General features: G+C 35.8%; 1 pseudogene; it reads right to left on the bottom strand.

Annotated features, from left to right (window-relative positions):
- Positions 1–27939, bottom strand: part of LOC132038122 (transcription factor MYB13-like) — a 78776-nt pseudogene that overhangs the window by 9165 nt on the left and 41672 nt on the right.

The following is a 27939-nucleotide window of genomic DNA, read 5'->3' as shown; positions in this document are numbered from 1 at the left end:
ATAAGGCCTAGTTCATCCCCGTGGGGAGCACCCGTTGTTGTAAGGAAGAAAGATGGCTCCTTGCGAATGTGCATTGACTATGGGCAACTGAATAAGGTGACGATCAAGAACAAATATCCGCTTCCAAGGATTGATGATTTATTTGATCAATTGTAGGGTGCCAGATGGTTTTCAAAAATAGATTTGAGTTTCGGGTATCATCAGGTGAGAGTAAGGGAGGAAGATATTCCTAAGACGACCTTCAGAACAAGATATGGTCATTTCGAGTTCCGGGTAATGTCGTTTGGGCTAACTAATGCACCGGCAGTATTCATGGATTTGTTGAACAATGTGTTCAGGTCTTTCTTAGATTTATTTGTTATTGTGTTCATTGACGATATCCTGGTGTATTCTCGGTCCGAGGCAGAACATGCGGATCATTTACGTACTGTCCTTAGAGTTCTCCAAACTCGAGAGCTATTTGCAAAATTTTCAAAGTGCGAGTTTTGGTTGAATTCGATGACCTTTTTGGGGCATATTATTTCAGCCGATGGTATTCGGGTGGATACCCAGAAGATTGAGGCCGTGAAGACATGGCCAAGGCCTACAACGCCTTTGGAGGTTCATAGTTTTCTGGGCTTAGCAGGTTACTACAGAAGATTTGTAGAGGGCTTTTCTTCTATTTCTGCATTATTGAAAAAGCTAACTCAAAAATCAGCTAAATTCCAATGGACGGATGTTTGTGAACGTAGTTTTCAAGAGTTAAAGAATAGATTAACTTCTGCCCCAGTCCTGACACTTCCAGAGGGATCGGAAGGCTATGTTATCTATTATAATGCTTCAGGCGTTGGATTAGGGTGTGTGTTGATGCAACATGATAAGGTGATTGTGTATGCTTCAAGGCAGTTGCGAAAACATGAGAAAAATTATCCAACCCATGATCTTGAGTTAGCTACGATGATTCATGCATTGAAGATATGGAGACACTATTTGTATGATGTCCATGTGGATATCTATATGGATCACAAGAGCCTTCAGTATATTTTCAAGCAGAAAAAATTGAATTTATGATAACGGCAATGGTTGGAGTTATTGAAAGATTATGATGTTAACATCCTATATCATCCCGGGAAGGCGAATGTTGTGGCTGATGCTCTTAGCCGTAGATCTATGGGAAGTTTATGTGATGTTCAGCCAGAGAAAAGAGAGTTAGCTCGTGAGCTCCAGCAATTAGCTAGCCTAAGAGTTCGGGTAGTGGACTCAGGCAATGTGGGAGCTACCATTCAGAATTCAGCAGTCGTCACTAGTGGTTGAAGTGAAAGAGCGCCAGTACGAAGATCCCATGTAGTTCATTACAGGGATACACTTCCTCAGAAGAAGAAGTCATCATTTGAGATTTCTGGAGATGGAGTTTTCCGATGCTGAGGTAGGTTATGTGTTCCAGATGCCACAAGATTACGCCACCAAATATTGAGAGAAGCCCATTGTTCCCATTATTTTGTTCACCCAGGAGCAACGAAAATGTATCATGATCTTAAATCCATATATTGGTGGAATGGAATGAAGAAAGACATAGCGGAGTTCGTGGCCCAATGTCCTAATTGTCAGCAAGTGAAAATTGAGCATCAAAAGCCCGGTGGATTGTTGCAAGCTATGGAAATTCCAACTTGGAAATAGGAAGTGATTAATATGGACTTCATGACAAGCTTGCCTCATTCTAGGCATAAATATGATTCTATATGGGTAATTGTGGATAGACTTACGAAGTCAGCTCACTTCCTACCAGTTAGGACTACATATGTAGCCAAAGATTATGCAAGGCTCTATGTCAAAGAGATAGTGCGACTCCATGGTGTTCCAGTATCTATTATTTTCGATAGAGGGACACAGTTTATCACAAATTTCTGGAAGTCTTTTCAAGAAGGTTTGGGGACTCAAGTGAGTCTTAGTACAACATTTCATCCACAGACAGATGGGCAAGCTGAGCGTACCATTCAGACTCTAGAGCACATGCTACGGGCATGTGTATTGGATTTTGGAGGTAGTTGGGATGATCACTCACCTCTTATTGAATTTGCGTATAACAATAGTTATCATTCTAGCATCCAAATGGCCCCGTATGAGGCTTTGTATGGGTGCAAGTGCAGATCGCCTATTGGGTGGTTCGAAGTAGGGGAGGCTAAACTGATAGGGCCAGACTTGATCCAGCAAGCTATAGAGAAAGTCAAGCTCATACAGGATTGGTTATTAACAGCTCAGAGTCGTCAGAAATCCTATGCAGATAATTGTCGAAGGCACTTAGAGTTTCAAGTGAAAGATTAGATATTCTTGAAGGTGTCGCCAATGAAGGGCGTCATGAGATTTGGCAAAAAGGGCAAGCTTAGTCCTCGATATATTGGACCTTATGAGATTGTACGTAAGGTAGGCCAACACTACTAAAAAACTGCCAAAAATCGACGGACAAAAAATAGCGTCGATTTAAAAAACGAACTGAAAACCGACTCCCTACGTCGGTTTTTTACATTTCTAATTTTTTTTTAATTATTTTAATTAGAAAACCGACGGACGACGTCGGTTTTTTTGGCAGAATTTTGAAAATATATATCCACCAAAAAAAATCGACGTCCCACGTCGGTTTTATTAAAAAAAAAAATTAATATAAAACCGATGGACGACGTCGGCTTTATTTTTAAAAATATTTTAAATAATATGCAATTCAATTTGTTTTTTAAAAAAATAATAAACAATTTTTTTTTAGGAAACCGACGGACAGAGTCGGTTTCCTTTTTTTTAATTTTATTTTTATTTTTGGGTCAAATCTGGTCAAACGTGCGGGAAAAATCGACGGACAGGGTCGGTTTTGTCCGTCGGTTTTTCTTTAAAAACATTCCAGACGGGTTTTCATACCCATTTCTTCTCCTCTTCCCAATTAAACTCCCATTCTCCTCAACCCCTAGCTACCCGCCGCCCCCTCCCCCCCGCCCAGCCCCGCCGCCCATTCCCCGCCACCCAGCGCCGCCGCCTGCGCAGCTCGTCCCCACCAACCCCAGACCCGTTTTGAAGTTAATTAATTGAGGTTAGTTTCTCTTAAATTTGGGCTTTTAAAATTCTTTCAATTTTAGTTTTATTTGTAGATTTTAGGCCTAATGCTAATCTATTTAGCTTTGTTAAACATCATTGCAATGTTATTAATGTTGAATTTGTGAAAAAAAATGTAAACTTTATTTGACTAGTTTAGTTGTCATTTTTTTTTTTTTTTGGCTTGAGATTGTGCTATATTTCATGTTCTTTCTCAATGTATTTGTGTTAGCTTAGTTATCATTCTTTGTAATATTACTGATGTTGAATATGTGCAAAAATGTATACTTTAATTATTTGACTAGTTTTTTTTTTGTTTTTTTTTATTGGATTGTGCTTTTTGTTAGAATTCCATAAGTTATTAGAATTGTTATTGATCATTCCAAATTAGAATTGGTTGAGATTGTTAAGTTATAGTATTTCTATAACCTCAATACTAAAATGTAGATTTTATTTCTCTAGATTTACTTTTCAATTTTTAGAATTGGTTGGAATTGTGCTTTTCAAAGTTAGAATTATTAAGTTATGTTAGAATTATTAAGTTATAATATTTCTATAACCTCAAAACTAAAATGTAGACTTTATTTGACTAGATTTACTTTTCAATTTTTAGAATTAAAGTTAGAATCCATAAGTTATTAAAGTTAGAATTGTTATTGAGAATTCAAAGTTAGAATTGGTTGGGATTGTGCTTTTCAAAATTATATTAAAGTTAGAATTTATAAATTATTAAAGTTAGAATTGTTATTGAGAATTCAAAGTTAGAAGTGGTTGGGATTGTGTTTTCTTAAGTTATATTTTAAGTTAGAATTCTTAAGTTATAATATATTTCTATAACCTCAATAATTTATGGGTATATTTTTGTAGATGGATCGTATGTGGATGTATAATATGAATAATAGTAATCGTGTGGGTGTACATGATGAATTTGTTGAAGGTGTTGATGGGTTTATCACACATGTAATGACACTTCACCCTTTTCAAAATGAAGGGGTAATTAGGTGTCCTTGTTCTCATTGCCGGTGTATGAAGTATTTGAAACCGGAAGCGGTTAGGGTTCATTTATATAGTCATGGATTTAAGCGAGAAATATTATGTTTGGGTCCGATCATAGAGAGGATGGGGTCAATGGTATATTTTACAATATGGTTGTCGGTAGAAAGTAGTGTGTCGCGGGGAATATAGTCATGTCCAATATGATAGAGTTAATGATATGGTTAATGATGCTTTTGGCGCACGATGCAGGTTTGAACCTAAGCAAAATTTTGAGGAACCTCACAATGAAGAAGCAATGCGCTTCTATCAAGAATTGTGAAGAGGCTAGTCGTCCACTTTGGGTAGGGAGTCGGCATTCTAAGTTGTACATTTGTTTAGAATGATTAACATCAAATCGTATCGATTGAATTGTTCTTTGGGTTGCTATGGACTCAATGATTAAGCTTGTAGGGGAACTAGTTAGTCCAGAATTCGACATACCTAAGAGTTACTATGAAGCAAAGAGATTGGTTTCCAAATTAGGATTGTCGTATGATAGAATTCATTGTTGTCCAAACGGTTGTATGTTGTTCTATAAGCAAGATGCTGATTTAAATGAATGTAAAATATGTGGACATGCGCGTTATAAACAGACACCTAGTGGGAAGACGGTTCCAATTAAGGTGATGCATTATTTACCTATTATACCTAGGTTAAAGAGGTTGTTTGCATCGCCGAATTATGCTCCTCACATGAGATGGCACAGCGAAAATAGAAGGCCACCTGGTGTTATGTGTCATCCATCAGATGGAGAAGCGTGGAAACATTTTGATAGAACTTATCCTGATTTTGCTAGTGAACCAAGAAACATTCGTTTGGGATTGTGTGCGGATGGTTTCACACCATACTGTTTCATTCGGCTGCACCCTATTCTTGTTGGCTCGTATTTCTTACTCCATATAATCTACCGCCTGAGATGTGTATGACAAGTCCCTATGTATTCCTAAATTGTGTTATCCCTGGTCCTCGTAATCCAAAAGTTTTGATTGATGTCTATCTACAACCTTTGATTGATGAGTCAAAAAAATTGTGGTGTGAAGGTGTAGTGACATATGATATATCAACTAAGAGCAATTTCAATATGCGTGCTTCTTTGATGTGGACTATTAACGATTTTCCTGCGTATGGGATGTTATCTGGTTGGATGACTGCTGGAAACTTGCTTGTCCTCATTGCATGGAAACTAGTAACGCTTTCACTTTAAAACATGGCCACAAAAATTCATGATTTGATTGTCATCATCAATCCTTGCCTATGGATCACTAATTCAGGAAAATGAAACAAGCATTTAGAAAGAATAAAACTGAAAATGATCTCCCACCTCGAACATTATCAGGAGAAGAATTTTGGGGGAGGGTTTGTCACTTGCCTAAGGTCACAAAAGTTGCCTCTTATAGACTACCTGGTTATGGTGTTGAACATAATTGGACTAAACAGAGCATATTCTGGGAGTTACCGTATTGGAAGGATAATCTTCTATAGCATAATCTTGATGTGATGCATATTGAAAAAAATTACTTTGATAATTTGTTCAACACTTTTATGGATGTTAAAGGCAAGACAAAAGATAATCCAAAAGCTAGATTGGACCTAAAGGAATATTGTAGGCGCCCTGAATTGAACTTGCAAGAGTTAGCGAATAATAAAGTGTTCAAGCCCAAGGCTAGTTTTTCATTCACTTTGGAGGAGAAACGACTTGATTTGTCAATGGGTTAAGAATTTGCGGATGCCCGAGGTAAGGGTATGCGTCTAATTTTGACAAGCGTCTTTGATATGAATGAAGGAAAATTGATTGGTATGAAAAGTCATGATTGCCATGTTTTCATGGAAACTTTGATTCCTATTGAATTTAGCCGCCTACCGGAAAGAATATGGAAACCAATCACAGAGATAAGTTTGTTCCTCAAGGATTTATGTTCTAACACTTTGACGGTAGAAAACCTTCAAAGAATGGAACGAATATACCGATCATTACAACTAAGCTCGAGAAGATCTTTCCATGTGGATTTTTTGATGTGATGGAACATCTTCCCATTCATCTTGTACAAGAGGCGCGCCTTGGAGGCCCGGTCCAAACTAGGTGAATGTATCCTTTCGAGAGGTAAGTAACCAAACTTACTAGCTTTTTCTTTAACAGTATTTTGTTAACTAATTACTGTTCCTATTGATATTAAACATGTGTGCATGACCATTGGCAAATGCAAAAAATTGGCTAAGCAGAGATCTAAGATTGAAGGATCTATTTGTGAAGCGTATCTTGCAAAGAAAACAACGCATTTCTGTTCATATTATTTCGGAGAGCAAGTGTCGTAGAAGAAATAGGCCCAACCGTAATGATAAGGGTGGGGTTGATCCTAACTAGCCCACCAATGTCCATATTTAATCAACCGGACGAGGTTACTAAAACGCCTCCAAAATGAACCCCGAGTAGTATGGAGAGGCAATCGACCGTGACATGTTTTGCTCAATTGCCACCAAATTCAAGTATATATTGGAGAGTGTCGAATTATATTCTTGAATTAAATGGGTAGCTAATTCGAGTGAAACTAATGAAAGTCTTGCATATATCGACGGTTACTTCGTAGAACTTGAGGCGATGAAGCCATATATTCTAAGTTTTCCCGTCGTCGTACGATTTTGTGGTGTGGAAATTCATTGCATAATTTCAATTAAATGTAGGATACATAAAAGTTATTGAATTTTAATTTTCCTCCTTATTATATAGGTTTATCATACAGGAGAACATTCCCAATTTGTGAAATATATAGGCAATGAAGTTAGGACAATGAAAAAGTACATTGTTAATAGCTACAAGTATCAAACCGAAGAAGTTTCTCAATATAAGAAGACGAATAATAGTGGAGTGTGCATTAAAGGCGATGCTGATGGTAGCGGTGTAACTATTGATTATTACGATTGTCTTGCAGGAGATCATACAACTTAAGTATCCAGGTTGCCCTAAGAAGAAGATAACATTATTTCGGTGCAAGTGGTTTGATCCAAGCCAAAAAGTGTACAAGGTGAATCGTCAACATAATGTAATTGAAATCAAACACACAAGACAATACAATCGCTATGATCCCTTTATAATTGCACAAAATGCTAAGCAAGTGTATTATGCTCCATATCCTTTACGTAGGGATAAGGCTGATTGGTGGGTGGTTATAAAGACTAGCTTTGTGGGAGGATTAAGGTCGATAATGCATTAGATGTGGCGTATCAAAATGATGTACCCGATTGTTCATCAAACGGTTGACACGAGAGTTAGAAAATAGTGGAACATCCTCACACATATTAGAAGAAGTTGATGAAAATGATGTAACTATCATAGAAAATGTTGAGGAAGAATCGACCGATGGACCTGAAACAAGAGATGAGGAAGAATCATCTGATGAAAATGAAACAAGTGAGGATGAGTGGGAGGATAGCTAGTTGCATGTTAGTTTGTTCTATACTTGATAATAACACAATTCTATACTTGTTAAATTTTTACCTACGATCAATATATCATTATTGAGTTATTAATTTTATGTATGCGGATATGCGAGGGTGGTAGTGATCAAGGTAGAGGTAGAGAGTAGAGGTAGAGAAGTTTGGAGGTACTAGTAAGAAAAGATAAGAGACTATAGATCCTACGGCTACTAGTAGTAAGTCCATTCCGTTAGCTCCATGTCTCAGTCTACTCTTTATGCACAGCTCTTATCTGGACGATGCAGGTCGGTGGGTCTTTCGGCGAGCACCACCTCGGCGGCATCATTTACCTATCCTCTTTCTATACCTATACCTATGTGTACCCGCCGTATGGCGGATCTCCTAACACCGACCTTTGTCTCACTTCTCCTTCTCCAAATGGTACACCTCCGAGTGTATCTAATTTGCGCCTTAGAGATAACGACTACGAGCACAGTCGGCCATCCCGACCGGTCTCGGACCCATCTTCGTCCTCCTGCACACCTTGCACACCTGCTCCACCTTTGCACCGGCTCTGTCTGAACTTGATATATCATGGTTTACATACGGAAGATAGAGATGCGATGGGTCGGATTTTCATCGTGCACGAGGAGTTGGGTAAGATTGTCTTTTATTAAGTTTTTCTAAAGTTTTTTTTTCATCTTAATCTAATATGCATTAAATTTTTTAACTGCAGGTTCTATCCAAATCACGACACTACAAAAGTCTTGCTAGATGTTGTTCGGATGCTTTATGGCGATCATTTTTATACTTCATGGGGTGAAATCCCATATGATACTCGACAGGCTATGTTTAGAGAGTTTAACGTATGCATCTTATTATACATTTCATAACTTGAATTTACTTTTATATAAATCATCTAACATTAGCTATTTGATTTACAGATGTATTGTACATGGGATCCGATGGACAATGATAGGGTTCTTGCAAACTTTGAGAGAGAAGGGGAGTGCAAGGTTGTCGATTGGTTTTCGAGGGCTAGAACTTATGTGAAGATGCCCAAATGGCTAAACGGCGAGACGATGGGAGAAACTTAAAGCATATTGGCAAACTCCGAGTTTATCGCTAAGTACGAGCGAGGCAAAGGCGCCGTGCATCCCGAAAGGTGGCTCTTTGCACTGCGGGTGCGAAGTCGAGCATGTGGCTAGGACAATGGTAAGTAATTTTATACTTTTAAAGTTACCTACGATCAATATATCATTATTTAGTTATTAATTTTATATTTAACTTCTTTTTTTTTTTTTTTTTTTTTTTGCGAGAAAAAAGCTACGAAACCAGAGATGCCAACTCGGGGATCGAGCTGAGCTATTCCTAAAGACCCACACAAAAGAAGCATGAGTCGGATCCGACCGTATGGGTTGAGGACAGGGCTCGTAATTCCTATGTAAGTGATAATTTTATTATTTAAGTAATTATGTATAAGTTTAATTATGATATATTCGTTATATACTAAGTTACATTTTTTTTAATATACAGACGCAATTTATGGATGATGTGGACCGGTACGATGACTCGGCTTTGAGCATCGACCGTCCTCCACCGAAATTAGAGATAGATTTTTGGTGTAGAGCGGTTGGAGGAGTACAAAAGGAGGTGAGCGTACGGTCTAGGCCCCCGAGGAACAACTTTGTCGCCTTCGGTCGGGATTGCGAGGTGAAGGGTCTTCTCGACAAGGCTGAGGGAGTTGAGGGTGTTCGGGTCGCGGATATGGCGCGGCAAATTCTTTGAACTTAATAGGAAAGTGGGCGGGAGGTGAGGCAAAAAGAGTTGAGGAAAGTAACACCATAAAAGCGAGCCTTGAATCGCTCATGACACAAGTTAAAAGCCACATTGCATGCGGACCATTTGGTGTGCCCCCTTCCCTCCCAGGACCCGGAAGATAATGATGACGGTGATTACGTAGCCGGTCCTTAGGATGATCGATTGTAGTAGTTTGGATTTAATAATGGACTTATGTTAAAACTAGTTAATGGTACTTTTGGTTGGACATTTAAATATTTACGAACTTTGAAGGTCTATTTAGATCGTATTTGATGTGTTTAGATAGTGTTTGATGTGTTTTATTATTACTTAGGTGATTTTATGTGTTGTAGCTCTTTTTAGAATTGATTTGGAGCATTTTAATGCTAGTTTTGAGCGACTTTTTGGTGCTTTGGTTTACGTACGGTGTGGGTACTGAGAAAATGCTTGAATTGCATGCGGGAAATTTTCCGAGAAAGACGAAAAGAAACTGACGTAGTCCGTCGGTTTTCTGGAAATTAATTTTGCAAATTTTCCAGAAAACCGATGGAAAACCGACTCAGTCCGTCGGTTTTCTGGAAATTAATTCTTAAATTTTATGAAAAAACCGACGCAGTGCCTCGGTTTTTCATAAAATATATATTATTTTTATATAAGATAAAAAATCATAAATTAAAAAAACTGACTCAGTCCGTCTGTTTTTTTAATTTTTAATTTTTTAAAATTATTGGATAAAACCCAACGGACTACGTAACCGACGCAGTCCGTCGGTTTCCAAAAAGCGAGGCTATGAAAATCGACAGACCATAAAGGGTCGGTTTCCCGTCGATTCATTAAAAAAACCGACGCGGTCCGTCGGTTTTCATCGTCGGTTTTTCCCGTTTTTTTAGTAGTGCAAGTGGCTTATGAATTAGATCTACCTTCGGATTTGGAGTCAGTCCATCCAGTTTCCATGTCGTAAGTGTATCGAAGATCCTTCTAGAGTTGTACCGGTAGATGATGTTCAAGTCACTGAGCAATTATCCTACAAAGAATATTCCATTGCCATTCTAGATAGGCAAGCACAGAGACTCAGAACTAAAGATGTAGCTTCAGTTTAAGTCTTATGGAGAAATAATAACAGAGAGGAAATGACCTGGGAAGTGGAAGAAGACATGAAGTTTAGGTACCCGCATTTATTTCCACCTTTAGAGTAGACTCAGGCAAAGATGCCGTTGCCCCCAGGTATGTAATGCTTTCTTCGATGTTTTCTTGGTCGTGTGTGGCCATGGTTGTTGATGTTGTTGTTGTAGCCCTGTGAGGTGATATATTTTGGGTTGCTGTGACAGGATGGTAGTGCCATATTACAGGGCAAACTCTAGCGAAATTTTTGTAGAATCCCCAAAAGTTAAACATTCGAGGACAAATGTTTCTAGGGGGGGAAGAATGTTACACCTCTAAGATTTCGGACTTATTGCATTGAGAGTAGACTAATTCGAGCTTAAGGTGAATAAGAAGTCCTTACGAGATTAAGGAAAGTATTAGATAGCTTAAAGTGTGTACCATAGGATTTTGAAGTCATATGAGTATGTGGAACTAAGTTCGTTGAAGGAAGTGAGATGTAAGTCATGTTTGGAAAGGTTTTTGCTATAATTGAGCTAATATTTATTTAGTAATGTCTTGAGGAGGGGCTATGGGGCCTCTTGTATGGTTAATGAAGTGTTATGCAAGTGCCAAGAAGGTTCCTGGGATTGGGAGTCAAACGAATCGAAAGGAGAGACTTATCGGAAGATGGCACTTTGACGGACCGTAGGATATTTGATGGCCCGTCAAATGGTGGAGCACCACCGTATAACGGTTACAGTGAGCTATGCAAAGCTGGGCACTTTGACGGACCACAGAAATTCCTGCGGCCCGTCAAATTGGATCTTCCCAGTGTAAAACAATCACAGTGAGCCATGTTTGACTGGGCAGTTTGACGAAGCATTTTGACGGCCCGTAGGAATTTTGACGGCCCGTCAAAGTGGGCGCAAAATTGCCGTCAGGTTTTTAAGTCACGCTTTATATATTTTGTCCCACTTCATTTAGACTCATTATTTCCCCAAAACAGATCCTTGAGCTCTCTAAAACCCTCTCTCAAGGTCTATAACTAATCCAAGCGAAAACCCAAGAAAATCAAAAAGAATGAAGAGGTTCAAGTGCTAAGAAGCTTGCTAGGGCTTGTGGAGCTCATGTTTTCCTTGGGTGTTGATGTTAGGATTTTTCACTTTGGTGGAGTAAGTTGATTCAAGACTTGTTCTTGTGAGATTAAGGTAAGTTTTTACATCTTCTACCTATGGTTGAGGTTGTTTGATTGTTATACCATGTGGGGGAAGGAAGAAAAATGAAAATGGAGTTCAAGTAGGAAATTGAGGACATTTTGAGCTATATGTTAACCTGAATTGATATTCTTGGCATGTTATGAGTATAACTTTGTTGTGGGTGAGTCTAATGATGTTGAGGAAGTATTGTGTGTAAGTGTATATGAAGTGTGTTGAGATTATTATTATTAGTGATCTTGAGAGGAGTTGTGGGGATTGAATGATGCTTAACTTGAATGAAGTCTCTTGATTGTGGTATTGTTGATAATGTCATTGTTGATTGGGAGTTGTTTTGGAATTTGGTAGAAGTAGATGAAATAGGGGAAATGCTGCCCAATTTCCGTTAGCTCATGAACTATTCTAGTTTGAATTTAAGAGTGTCTCTAAGACTTAACCATGGTATGAATCCTTTTAAATGTAGATTTCTCAAGCTTAGGCGGTGAACGTTAAGTAGTTAAGAGGACAAAGAGGTATGTAAGGCTAACCCTTCTTTCTTAAGGCATGATCCCATTGATGTATACCCTCATGTGGAATCCATAGTATCTTCCATGATGATTTCATTCCTAAAATCACTAAAGCTCATGATCTTGATATTCTCACGATACCATTGGTCCCATCCTATGATAGTTGATCCTCTAAGGAAGGATATAATGAAAATGATGATGATGATGTTGAGGATATAAATGTACTCCTATGTATATATATTTATATACTAAAGTATGACTACTAAGAACACCGAGCTTATATGGCCGGGTATGATATCTATCACGCGCACACCACTGCAGTTGGGTACGGATGACACTGAGCCTTGGTAGGGCTAGCTATGTATAACACCGAACCTTATCATGGTCGAGTATGCAAGATATTGAACCTTTATGGTCGGGTATGATACTACTATATGTATAAATGTATGAAATGGAAGTCTCCTATTAGAAAGAGGGTAAGTAAATATGATGAACGTCGCCAGAGGTATAAATGGCTCTTTCATTCCATGACTTTTCTATCTTATATTATTTCTCATGCTTCTATTACGTTGTTGATTATGCTTTACATACTCAGGACATTATTCGTACTGACGTCCTTTTATTTGTAGACGCTGCGTCATTCCCGCGAGTGGACGGGAGATAGACTTGACCCATGGATCCTTGCTCGTAGAATGCAGAGGCTCCGCTTGATTCTGAGTCGGCAGTCGTCGTTGGTACTTTTTTGTATATGTATGGGCATGGCGGGGCCTTGTCCCATCCTTATGATGATATCCATACTCTTCTTAGAGGCTCCTAGACAGTCATGTATAGTAGATGTCTTTTGTCTTGTCGGCTCACGTTTTGGTATATTATTTTGTTAGCCTTGTCGGATTGTGTATATGTGTAAGGGCATAGTTGTTGACGTTGATATATAAAGGTATTTTAGCCATTGATAATGGCATTATTGAGGCATAGAATTGTTAATAGGCTATATGGCTCACCTAGAGATGAATGTGAATGTACGATGAGAGGTGCCCGGTGGGTTAGCTCCGAAGGGCCATTAGCTCCGGGTGCCCATCATGGCCCTCCGGTTAGGTCGTGACAGTTGGCGACTAGAAAGAAGATAGTCATGGATAAATATTTTTTTTCAGATTTCCCTACTAGTAGAGGTGCCCCCCTGCAAAAGTCCTTCGCAACAAATTAATAAGGGGAGAATTTCACAGAGATATAATTGTCATTACAAAGTTGATTAAAATAAATAAAGTGTTTTTCACCTTACGAACACATAAAATATTGAACAAAGTTTAAGGTTGAGAAGATGAAGGTACAAAAGTGAATCTTGTATGGGTGATTTTTGTGCTTTATCATCACCAAGCATAATGTCTTCACCTCCGTCATAATTTAAGGGAAGGGACATATTTTAGAGATCTTGCGAGATGTGATGCGAGGCACCATAATCAACAAGTCAATTTTAGTCATTGTTGGTGTTGTGAGTTACATAGTAGGCACGTGACTGTTGTGATTGAGACTGGACATTTTTTCTTGTATCTGCATCTAATCCAGACCCATTGAATAGAGAAAGAGTTGCCAGTAATTTTTGTCATCACTTCACCTGATGGCTAATCTTATCACAAGCTGACAAGTAATACGAGGATGATTCTTTTGGTTGTTATGACTAGCAAGTAAAACACCAAAATTGCTATCAATAGATCTATTTGTAGAAGCCGAGTTGTTTCTTGGACGCGAAGCATGATTGCGTCAGGACCGGTTGTTGTGGGGTGAAGGTTTAGCGAAAAAAATTGTTGTAATTGAAACTGTGGTAGAGAAAGGTAAGAGAATGATATTCTACTCAAAAATAAGGAGCTTCTCATGAAGCTTTCGAACGTCACAGGAGTTTCTCGGGTATGCACAATTGCAGTAATAGTATCATATTCTGGTGGAAGTCCACGTAGAGCATGAATGAAGATCTCATCCATGATGTTTTTAACGCCAACCAGGGCTAAAGCTCTACATATTTATTTGATCTTGTGTAGGTCAGAAGTAATGGAGAGGTTACCAATTTCATGTTGCTTAGAGACTCACTAAGACTCATGATACGAGCACGCGATGGCTTTGAGTAAGTTGCCTCCAAATATTTTCAGAGAGCATAGAAAGACTTGCCATTAATGAAAAAGGGACCAGTATCAGGAGAAAGAGAGACAATAATGATACTCCGATTGAAATCATCTTATCGTTGATGAAAAGGTGCGGCTGTTGGACTTGGTGGTTGTTCAATAAATTGGAGAAAGTCATACGTAGTGAGGATGATTTCTCAATGATATTTGGTAGTTTGTATTATTGAGCTTTAGAGGTTTCTAGGCAACAACATTGATATTGATCAACTACCGATGGGTTGTGTTGTTTGGGAGGCGGCCACAACAGAAGGTGTGGTTGAGGTATTCTCAGTAGAGGAATTGGTTGGAACCATTGTTGTCAACAACGAGAAAGCACAAACTCAAAAAAAAAAAAAAAAGTGAAGATTTTTAGAGCTTTGATACCATATAAAACTTTACTGTTAGAGAGAAGTGTTTTATTTTATTGATATGAATGTGTATATATACAACAGAGCAAATCAGCTAATAAGAAAAGAATCAATTAATAAAGAATTGTGATCTTCTCCTAATCATAATAGAAATTAAATCTATGATGGAGACACTAGGATATGGAAGATCAATCAAGACAAATCCTAATATCAATCAAGAAATGTCACTATAAGTCGATGCATTAATCCTAAAATAAAATTTACAATATCAAGGTAGTAGCTTATAAGGTAATGTATTTAATTAAGTTGCATGCACCAATAGTGTTATTCTTTTACACAATGTACACTGTTTTAGTTACTTGATTGTACAAACATACGTTGTTTTGCATCGAGAATGCATCGAACTTGATTAAACTCTATGGTAAATTTTTATGATAATTTTTACACTATCAATACGCACGTATAAATTTACTGCCAGAAAATAAATAGAATAAAATAGAACTAATGAAAGTTTTGAGACAATTTTATTCTTAAAGAAATATTGCCTTCATACTTTGTACTACATTTTACTTTGTTTGGATATCTGTATGCATGGAGAAAAGATTCACGAAGGAATGCTTCATTTTACAAAGAGACATATATGTCTTTGTCAAACGCAAATTCTAAAAAAAATGAGTAAAAGAGACTTTTTCCCACGGCGTGGGTTTCATACTATATTATAAATAATTTGAGATAACTATTTTTAAAAAGGAAAAATAATCCATACGTATGGCCCACGTATCTAGTTTGTAGTGATATAGCCCAATGTATAGATAATGTATATGTTCTATCGTATAACTATATATAAACATTAATACTCTATATGTGTATTGTATATGCTTTGTATAATTTTTTATAAACACACGAAATCACTATGTTTTGGTATAGTTATGTATAAGTTGCTCAGCTGCTTTTGTTTGCATCTGTTTGATGCCTTTTTAATGAAACTAAAAAGTTACTATATTTGTTCTCACCATATTTATTGTATTTGACAAAGCGATGAACTCTTTAATTTAGATGGTCATAATTTACTTTATATTGTTCTAGATGATCAAACTTTACTTTATATTCTTCTACATCAATTCAATTTAGATTTGTTTTATGTTGGTTATGCTAGTTTCTTTGAAAACTAATTGTTAATACGTACCGTGTTAGTAGCTCGGTTAATGTTTTGTCTCCTCAAAATTCTGATTATCGGAATCAAGTTTTCTAACTTATCTGAGTTATCCCTTCTTCCGATCTTCACCGATGTTTAATTCTTCCAATCTAATACATGATGAATGGAGAAGAGGAAAATGTGGAAAATGTAAGCTTCATCATAACTACCAACTTCTTATGAAATTTGAATAGACCAATCATCTGCAATACGCACATTAGGCTTACCGATGGTGAGAACAGATCTTTGATTTCCTTGAATATGGGGAGAAGGGAAATGAGTTAGTTGAGTTGGAGAAGCCATGGGTAGCGGTGGGCATGATACGGTATTTGAAATTTCGGTACGACAATTTCGGTTTTCGGTTTCTAAAGATACTATACCATTATATACCATACCGAATTAAGTACCATAGTTTTTTCGATTTCGGCATACATGTACTCATATCGTAGAGAATTATGACTTCGGCTATTCAAGAAACGTGTCAATTATATCGCACTAACACATTAGACATATAAAAATATTCAAAAGGACGTACAAGCAATTCCCTTTGTAAATCATTTACACAAAAAAGACATTTAAATCACGATAGAGTAGTCAAAGTTCCAGCGTTTAAACAATTAGTTTTGTAAGAATACTAGTTTATATATTTGTTTAGTATTATAATAGTACCAAGATATATGAATTGTATATGTAATTATATACTTCGGTATGATATTCGGTATTTCAGTATTTTCTTTATATATATCGACTACCGTAACGAATACCAAAATTTTTTAAAATGCATATCAATTACAATACCAAATACCATAATACCGAAATTGCGGTATAAAAAAATTCGATTTTGGTATGGTAATCGGTATCTATCATACCATGCCCACCCCTAGCCATGAGAGAGATAGATCCAAAAAATAGAGCATCTTGCAAACTAAATTAACGAAGGGACAATTGGATTAAGAAGTGGATAGTTGGGCCAAAATTGATAAATTAGATGTCCCAATAACACTCAGTTTAATTTTCCTTTTTAAAAATTACGCCAGATAATTTGAGACAGAGGGATCACAAAGTAACTCATAAATGGCATAGCACTCAATATTAATTGACCTAAAAGTTCAGTTCCACGTGTGTCATCGGGTCCAACTAGTTGACATTGCCCTATTCACGAGCTCTGTTTTTATAATTTTGGCACATACAACTAAATTTGGACATATTAAAACCGATATTTCCTCATTAGTTTGTGATTATAACTTAGCTTTTGCTGGTTCATATCATTCATCCATCTATAGGATATGGGACAAAGTCACAAAGACAATGAATGATATATGGACATAGATGGATAAGAATTAATGAGCGTGCCAGAGTTCTTGAAAATGCTTTGTGATATACAATATAATGTACGATGTCGATCAGTATAATTTGACATATCATAACATGTTTCTTATATCATCTTTATCAGATTATTAATTTATGCTTATCTTGAAAATTTAATTGTAATTACCTTATGCAGGACTCAATTGTGTAAATAAAATTGTTTACGCGGTCATTATATGAAATTTAAACTCATTCGAAAAAATGAAAAATAAGTAAGTTTTACGCCGTACAATTTCTCTAGAAAACATCTGCTTAAGACTAATCTAAGCAAAAAATAAAAAATAAAAAAAATCCAACTTAACTTGTGGTTGTGAACAGACTACACTCTGCCCAAAGATGGGACATACAAAAAGAAAATCCAAGATGTTTGTGAAGTACTCCCTCCGTTTCCACTATGACTTTCTATACAGTTTAAGAAATACTCTCTCCGTTTCAATTTATATAAATCTATTTCTTTTTTAATTCATGCTAAAATAAATGACCTCTTTCCTAATTTAAAAATAAATTCACTTTATAAAATGATTTACAGTCACACAAATATTCAAGACTTATTTTGAACCACAAGTTTCAAAAGTCTTCACTCTTTCTTAAATATCGTGCCCAGTTAAATGGGTTCACATAAATTGAAACGGAGGGAGTAATAAATTAAGAGCATAATTTGTCATGATAATCATATTAATTGGTGTATTAATGGACTTGAAAAAAAATGAGTAACTAATACTATAGATAAAACAAAACAAAAAAAAAAAAAATTGTGTTCTCTTAATATGCTTCGATTCACAAATAAAAGTAAAAATGTATTTTTAAAATACTAGACATAGGGGTGGGCGTTTGGTTCTTCGGTTCGGTTTTATCAAACTTTGGTTTAGCTATTTCGGTTTCGGTTTTTTGAAGGTGGACACCGAACAACTAACCAAACTAGTTCGGTTCGATTCTTTCGGTTTCGATTTTTTGAAGTTTGGTTCGGTTCGGTTTCGGTTTTTTCAATTCGGTTTTTTTGATATGATATTAGAAGCGATTCTATTTACACTAATTCATATTTTCAAAAGCAACAAAATATAAAACTAACAAATTAAAATCAAAACCAAACAAACAAGATACACAAGAACAGAAAACCATAACCATAATATAGGATTACTAGGTGTTATATACATATAATAAGAATAATTAAGAAAACACATAAAGGACATACATTAATCATAAAGACACATCCTAGTCACATTTCTTTATTAAGGATATTTGATTTTCTCAACTGAAATGAAAAATTAGGGATACAAAAGTAAAAGAGAGCTTATTACAATCGGGTTTTTTTTTTTGCTTAAACTTAATGGATCTGGACTATTTTAATTTTTTTGGGTAATGTATAAATTTCGGTTCTTCGGTTCAGTTTCATCAAAGTTCGGTTCAGCTATTTCGGTTTCGATTTTTTAAAGGTAAATACCAAACACCGAACCAAACTAATTCGGTTCGGTTCGGTTCTTTCGGTTTCGGTTTAGTGAAGTTCGGTTCGGTTTTTTAATTTTCGATATTTATGTTCAGCCCTAACTAGACAAGTAAAACTGAACAGAGAAATTACCTAATACCAGCAACTAATTAAGATGACAGCAACTGAAAACCACATTTACTTGGTATCTTTAGGCTTTATATGAGCATTAAGGCAGGCCAAGTGCATGTGTTTCATTAAATCAGTTTCTTGGTACAATTAATTAGTTCTTCCAAAACCGGATAGGCTACAGGTACCTACCTTGTCTTCTTTACTGGATAGGTTATAGGCGTAAGTAAACAGATACGAAAATGCCTTTACATAAATTACTGCGCTAAAGTGTTAACGACACGGCTCCGTTAACTCCTATAGCGCGATAATTTACTTTGCGCTATAGTGTTTTTTTTTTTTTTTAATTTCCCTACTCTTTTGGTTAACCCTTCTTTCGTTACACTTTTTAACGTACTTTGACCATAGATTAATCATGCTTCGGGACCCCGAAACTTCAATATTTTATATAGAACCCTACTTATTTTTGTGCGATTAATTAGGTAGGATCAACACATCAAGGATACACAAAAGTTCGGATGACCGTTTTAGAGGTTGAAAAGTTCTCGAACGCCATTTTCGTTCAAGGATCGGTGACATTAGCTTGAAGTTCTTTACGAATACTTAAACTTGTTCATTAATAATTAATCAAAAGTTAGTCAAAATGGCAAAATTCATGCAAAAAAAAAAAAAAAAACTTAATTAAATTGCATCATTCATAACCTTGAGTAGATGAAAATACTTAACACACTAATTCATTAATAATAAGAAACCCATGATATATTAAAAATACAATCACAACATTCTTGAAAAAAAATACTTAACATACTAATTAATACCTAAGAGCATAACGATATATTAAACTTAAAACTAAAATCACAACATTCTTAATCATCATCGAGTACAAGTCCTCAATATCGTCCTCGAAAAAATATTGGCGGTTTCTTAAGACACATCTTTTTTCGGTAGCGTTAGTTCTCTACCGGTTGATGATGCTTGTTCTTCGGCCAACTTTAGCATGTAAAATCTACATCGTCTTGCCAAAGCATTCGTTGTTTTCTTTTCTAATCCTTTGCACGGCAAGCTCGCAAGTTTCGCACCTACTTGAGGCATGGTTAAGGAGTACCTCGTTGGTATTGGAGCGTTGAGATTTTCCAAGTCACGAACAAGACGTTCGATTCGGCAAGCCGATGTGACCATTCTCGGCGTAAACCGCAATAATATTCCCGCGGATCCGAATATTTCAACTTTGCAAAATCATCATTACGCTCTATAAGAAGGTGGGGATTTAGCTCATCTAGTTTGAAATCACTAGTATCGCTCGAAAAGCTGCTATGATTTGAACTCTCATCGTCACTGCTATTTGGTTCTTTTGGAAGGAGTAAAGACCAAGCTGAGTTTCTACTACTCGACATTGAATATGGTGTAGTCTAATAACAAAGAAAGGGCTACTTATATAGTTGCAAACCCCCAAGTACCCTGGGGGGGGGGGGGGAAGGGTCTTTATGACCCTACCTACTTACCTTATTGTAAGAAAAATGTTAATCTTCATCGGACATTTCACAGTCCGAATCCCACTTGGATCTAAATCTTGTGCTACCATATATACCATATTCTACCCTATGGTAACGTATTTGCATCCGATTGTTCTCTTCGCGAAAACGATTAAGAGCCAAATTAAACTCTTGTGGAGTTCCGCGAGGCATTGACATAGCACGTTTTTTTGGGCGTTTAAGCCCTACGACGCTAACTTGTGCTCCAAAGGTCTTTGCAGCCTCCTAACACGCCAATCCCACTCCTCTCATTTTATTATTGTATTCTCGATTGAATCTATCGTTAGGGTTATTTGAGTAATGAAAATCATCATCATCTAGTTCCCAGGTCCTACCCATTGCTTCAAATATGTTTGCTGGAGTGAATGATATAACACGGTTAATATCTCTAAATTGGTCAAAAAATGACATAGTAGCTCAATTTTGTGTGAAATGTTGTGTGGTTGGTAACAACTATTCGTCAAATTACGTTATATAAAGTTTGATTCGAATCATGACGTTTTTTGTTTGATAGGTGAGGTGACAATGGAGCGAGAGCGTATAGCGCGATAAAATTATGCGTTATATGTATAACGCAGTAAATTCTCGCGCTATAGCGTCATAGCGCATTATTTTACTTTGCGTTATACCGTCATAACGCATTATTTTACTAATATACTAAAATGTAGCATGACGCTGTAAAATAATGCGTTATGCATCTCTCCACACTTATTTGATTAGACGTAACACTGTAATTGCATGCATGCGTTGGTTGGTTATAAATACCGAGTTCGCATAACGCAAAAAAAGTAAAAAATTCAAAGTTTCATCTAGTTTTTGCGTTTTGTATTCCTCCTAAATTATTCAAAGTATGGCGTATGTTCCAAGAATTAAAGTTTCTTTATTCTGGGACGGACAAATTATATTCGAGGAAAATAATTTGCGCTATGATTCTTCCCCAAAATACCATGTTAAGTTTCCACTTGACTTAAAATTCTCAAAACTACTCCAAGCCTTGTATAATAGATTACAAATTAGTAGAAGTGATTTTGATCTAAATATAATTGGAAAATATCCAACGTCATTTACGCCGCAAGGTGTAACTAGTTATGGTCGAGTGGTACATTCAAGACGATGAATCGTTGACTGATTTTTTGAAGGCGCCTTATGATTATAGGAAATGCATAACTTTAAACGTCCTTGAAATGTATATAGAGAAGGTCCCCATTAATCGACTTGAATTCATGGCTAGGGCTCCTCGAAGCCCCGTCTATAATTCGTCGAAGCCCCGAGTCTATAAAGCATTTTGACTAACCAAATGCCTACCGGATAGTTTAAGTCATCAATTTGACGGCGGTGGAACCTTTTTACTTATCAACACAATTATTGTTATTATTATTATTATTATTATTATTATTATTATTATTATTATTATTATTATTATTAGTAGTAGTAGTAGTACCTATATTGTTATTGTTGTTATTATTATTATTATTATTATTATTATTATTATTATAATTATTATTATTATTATTATTATTATTATTATTATTGTTGTTGTTGTTGTTGTTGTTATTAGTATTGGATTAGTATTGTTATTGTTATTATTATTATTGTTATTATTATTATTATTATTACTATTGTTATTGTTAATATTATTATTTTTATTGTTAATAATAATATTATTATTATTATTATTTATTATTATTATTATTATTATTATTATTATTATTATTATTATTATTATTATTATTATTATTATTATTATTATTATTATTATTATTATTATTATTATTATTATTAGTAGTATAGTAGTAGTAGTAGTAGTAGTAGTAGTAGTATTGTTATTATTATTATTATTATTATTATTATTATTATTATTATTATTATTATTACTATTATTATTATTATTATTATTATTATTATTATTATTATTATTATTATTATTATTATTATTATTATTATTATTATTATTATTATTATTATTATTATTATGTAATGGCACTTGAATGCTACTAATGATGTTGATTATATTATTTAGGGGTTATACACTTGATATGGATCATATCGGACGGTCTCCTCAATCGGGATGGATGAATCAGGTTGGAACATCCTCAGCCTATCCAACAACTCAAAGCGATGGTCCTTCCTCAAGTTTCGGTGCAGTTGATTACTATCGGTACGTCTATTTTTTTTTTTAACATCAATAGTGTTATTTGATGTGTAGTAGTTAAAACACCCTAATTTCTTGTGTCGGGAGAATATGGTGGTTGCACCAAATTATAGGCAAAGGCGTGCTATGGATGGTCCGTTATCCGAATTATATAGTGACATCACCCGGCGATAGTGAGGAAATACCTAATGCGGAGGAAAGTGACGATGAGCAAAGTGACGATGAGATTGAGGTTGGAACTAATCGTCAACATCAAGTAGAACTGTTGCAAGACATGATGAACGATCCCCAAGACACGAGGAGGAACCGAATTCACAACAACCATTTGAACAACAACGATCGACTCGGTTCGGCCGCAAAGCCAATTTCAACGGAAGAGTCGACCTCGATTCGGTGGCATTCCGATGAGATCCCATATCTTGATCATCTTCAAGATCGCCCGGATGCCTTTGTCTTTACTAGGGATGATGATCATATTCGGCAAAATTTGTGGAAAGAGCCGGTGGATCTTGGTAAAACAAAAGGCTCATATTGAAAAAGGGATGATTTTCAGCTCGAAAAAAACATTGCAAAGGGCTGTTAAGATTTATTGCATCCAGGGGATGAGGGAGTTTAAAGTTGACGATTCCACACGAAAACTTTGGCGATTGGTCTGCAAGCGAAAGTATCAAGGCTGCGAATGGATGCTCCGTGGTAAGGAAACTGCTAAAAAGATGTGGACTATTTCAAAGTCCTACACAAAGCACACTTGTGATATGGGTCACCTCCCAGATGATCATTGCAATCTAGATACTAATTTGATTGCGCGTGTATTAGTTGGCGACATTAGAGAAAACCCAAGGTATCCCCTTCGCCTAAGTTTCTTTTATTTTTTGTGTTAATATAATGTTCCTCGTTGTTATATGCTATATTTCAAATTTTTCGGTACCCTATTAAAGATCGTATTAGAGCCGTCTTGAAAGTATATAACAAAACTGTCACTAGGAGGAAGGCGTATCTTGGGCGTAGGCGTGCACATGAAATAGTCTTCGGCAATTGGGAGGGCTCTTTCAAGACGTTGCCGAGATACATGGCGGCTCTACAACACTTCAATCATGGTACTGTTGTTGAATGGAAGCTCAAATCGAAGCCTGGTGTGCCCGGTAATATTTTTGATTTTGTATTTTGGGCCTTCAAACCATGCATTGATGGGTTTGCTCATTGTCGGCCTGTGATATCAATAGATGGAACACACGTGTACGGGAAGTATGACATAAAGTCGCTAATAGCGGTTGGAATGGATGCAAATGGAGCTATATTCCCTCTAGCTTTTGCAATTGCGCTAATGAGAGCATTAGTACGTGGGGTATGTTTTTGGACTACTTAAGGCAACACGTTATTAAGGATCGCATGGGAATATGTGTGATATCGGATAGAAATGCGGCATATTGCACAATATGTTCAATTTGCGGTGGCAACCACCCTTTGCCTACCATCGTTATTGTTTAAGGCATTTGAAGGCAAACTTCCAAAAGGCATATCGAATCCCAAAGACTTTGCAATTGGATGTGGGCGGTACACAACAGCATCGGAGAAGAAGTTTAACTCGCAAATGGACATTATTAGGCGGGCGAATGAGGAAGCCTTCCACCGGTTAAATGCAATTGATAAAGACAAATGGACATTACACAAGGATGAAGGTAGACGATGGGGTATGCGACAACAAACGGCTACGAGTCATTCAATGGCTTGTTGAAATCGCACGGGGACTACCCGTCACCGCAATGGTGAGAATGACATTTAAGCGAGGTTGTGGAGCGGTTCGTCGATAGATCAAAAGAGGCCAAAGCACATGCGACAAAGGTCTAAGATGGATGCCAAAACCGTTAAAACTATTCGAGTACCACAAATATAAGGCTCAGAAACATGATCGGATGGAGTACAACCCTGCAGAGCGCATATTTGAACTCACAACAAGTGTGCACCAAGGTAAAGGAGGTAACGTTCACACAATTTGTGAGATTCCAAGAACATGCACATGCGGCAAGTGGCAATCATATCACATGCCATGTTCTCACGCCTTCAAGTGTTTTATCACAATGGGAAAGAACGCCTCCTCTTACATGGCTGAGGAATATACGGTTGAAAATTATGCAAAAACGTATCTTTGGAAGGTTCTACCCACTTGGTAGTGAGAGTTATTGGCCACCGCATCCATTTTCAATGGTTGCAAATAAAGCATTTATCCGTAAATTCGTAAAGAATGCATACTCGCGTATTCATAATGAAATGGATGTTCCACCGGGAGATACACTCGAAAATGCTCATTTTGCAATTATGTTGGTCATGATAAGCGCAAGTGTCCCTTACGGCATGGTGGTCAAACTACATCTTGCGGTGGAAGTACCTCTCGGGTGGAGGAAACTTTAGTGGTGGAAGTACCTCTAGTGGTGGTGGCACGTCTCGCGGTGGTGGCGGAAGATCAACTCAAGAGCATTAATTGATGTATTAAATGTTTTTTAAGTTTTTTTCAAGAATGTTGTGATTGTATTTTTAATATATCATGGGTTTCTTATTAATGAATTAGTGTGTTAAGTATTTTCATCTACTCAAGGTTATGAATGATGCAATTTAATTAAGTTTTTTTTTTTTTTTTTTTTTTTTTTTTTGCATGAACGCTGCCATTTTGACTAACTTTTGATTAATTATTAATGAACAAGTTTAAGTATTCGTAAAGAACTTCAAGCTAATGTCACCGAACCTTGAACGAAAATGGCGTTCGAGCACTTTTCAACCTCTAAAACGGTCATCCGAACTTTTGTGTATCCTTGATGTGTTGATCCTACCTAATTAATCGCACAAAAATAAGTAGGGTTCTATATAAAATATTGAAATTTCGGGGTCCCGAAGCATGATTAATCTATGGTCAAAGTACGTTAAAAAGTGTAACGAAAGAAAAAACACTATAGGGTTAACCAAAAAGAGCGAGAAAAAAAAAAAAAAAACATTTTTTTTTGTTGGGGTATTTTGGTCGAAACTGTTTTTTTTTAGGGCATTTTGGTTCAGTACCCTAAATTCGACAGGTTCAATGTCTATATTTTCGCAGTCGAATTCCTTGCACTTTTGTAATTAATTTAATATTTATTGAAGTTTTAGTAATTTTCTGGTATATATATTTATGTTCTCATTAGCTCATGTTGTGTGCCGACTGCCGATCCCTCGTCTTTGATGATAGACGATATCACTATTAAAAAACTATTACTTTGCGCTACTAAAGGCATTTCGTAACATTTTTTTTTGATTGAATTTTAATGAGAAAAAAATAGTAGTTTTTTTTAATTATGAAGTTTCCTAAATTCGAGAACGTGTTTGACATATATATTTTGTTCTCATTAATTTAATATTTATTGCGGTTTATATTTATGTGCTCGGAATGATCCCTCGGATGAGAAAAATTAAAAAATTACTATTTTTTCCATGAAATTTTTCACTAAAGAATGTTCAATGACTATTTCAACATATATTTTGATTGAATCGTCCCAAATGGTTTTGATATTTTTTCTTTAGTGGGAATGAGGTAGAAAAATCACGTTTTATACTCCCTCCGTCCCAAATGGTTTGATACTTTTCGCTTTTCGAAAGTCAAACTTGTTAATTTTGATCGTGTGTATTAATATAGAATCTAAAAAAAAATTGAAATAAAATATATATATTTACAAATTACGTAAAAAGTATTATAAGTCATTATAATTAATAAAAACCATATGAAAAAATTACAGACAAAGAACAATTTATTTGACTCTTAAAAAATGAAAAGTTTCAAATAATTTGGGACGGAGAGATTAATACAAATTTTTCATTAAATGTCGGTGAGAAAAACTTGTGTTTTTTTTTTTTAATAGTGAAGTTTTCTTCACTTATGTCGCTTGTCGGTCGCTCTTCATCTTTATTATTGGTTGCCAGTCGGGCGCTAGTCCACATCACTCTTGATTGGTGTAAAAGGCCTCTTTAGTTGCGTAAGCAAAACACTATTGTAAGTTGACGAACACTAGACAATGTATAGCTAGCGCACTCGGTCAGCGAAGTAGAAGAGCAAAGATTCTCGACTCAGAGCAGTGCATGTTATTGAGTTAGTTGAATCCGTTGTAAGTAGGATGGGCGTAATACGATATGGTACGATATTTGAAACTTTAATATAGTAATTTTGACTTTTAATTTTTAAAAATACTACTCCTTTCGTTTCAATTTATGTGGATCTATTTGACTGGGCACGACATTTAAGAAAGAGTGAAGACTTTTGAAACTTGTGGTTCAAAATAAGTCTTGAATATTTATGTGGCTGTAAATTATTTCATAAAGTGAATTTGTTTCCAAATTAGGAAAGAGATCATTCATTTTGGCATGGACTATAAAAAAACAGGTTCACATAAATTGAAACAGAGGGAGTATATCTTAACCATACCAAATTAATTTGGTATGGTTCGGTATTTTTAAGTTCGATTTCGATATTTTGCGGTATGCTAAATCGGTATCATAATTTGTTCGACTTCGACTTACATATACTTAGATCGTAGAGAATTATGACTTCGACTATCCAAGAAACGTCTTAATTATATTGTATTAACACCTTACACTTGTAAAAATATTCAAAAGAAAGTATAAGTAATCCCCTTCGTAAATTAATTACACAAAAAAAACATTTAAATCAAGATAGAGTAGTCAAATTTTCAATGTTTAAACAATTAATTTTCTAGTAATACTAGTTTATATATTTGTTAGTATCATAATACTAAGATATAAGAATTGTAAAGTAACTATATATTCGGTATGGTATTCGGTATTTTGGTATTTTCTTTATGAATACCGAATACCAAATTTATTAAAATACATACCAAATATCGTACCAAATACCATAATACTGAAATCGTGGTGTAAAAAAAATTCAGTTTTGGTATGGTAATCGGTATCTATCATGTCATGCCCACCCCTAGTTGTAAGGAGTATGGAAGGGAAGCTTGGTGCAAGAGTAAAAGTTGTTACCGTGTGATTAGAAAATTGTGAGTAAAACAAACAACAACAACATACCAGTGTGATCCACAAGTGGGGTCTAACGCATACCTTACCTCTACCTTTATGTGGTAGAGAGGTTGTTTCCGATAGACCCTCGGTTCGAAAGAAAAGACTAGGAAATTACAAGTAGTTTGTAATAAATATACAAGATAAAGTCATGCACAATTAGAACTATTCACGCCGTCTTAATTTATGTGACACTTTGTGCTTATCGAAAATTATTTCGACTAATATTTCTAAATTGAATTAGAAATTAACTCAATATTTTAAGATTAAAATTTAGATTTTCAAAAACTATAAGAAAAGTACTATAAGCTGCAATTATTATCATGCGACGAAAAAAATACTCATATTGTAAAATATTGAATTTCGAGAAGCGAAAAATGTCACATAAATTGAAAAGGAGTGAGTAACGGCAAGAGCTTAATGTATCCGATTGAAGTGCCTTTTCTTGTACTAAATCA

Source organism: Lycium ferocissimum, chromosome 11 (genome assembly GCF_029784015.1).
Source record: "Lycium ferocissimum isolate CSIRO_LF1 chromosome 11, AGI_CSIRO_Lferr_CH_V1, whole genome shotgun sequence".
Classification (NCBI taxonomy): Eukaryota; Viridiplantae; Streptophyta; class Magnoliopsida; order Solanales; family Solanaceae; genus Lycium; species Lycium ferocissimum.
This window is presented reverse-complemented; position numbering and strand designations above follow the sequence as displayed.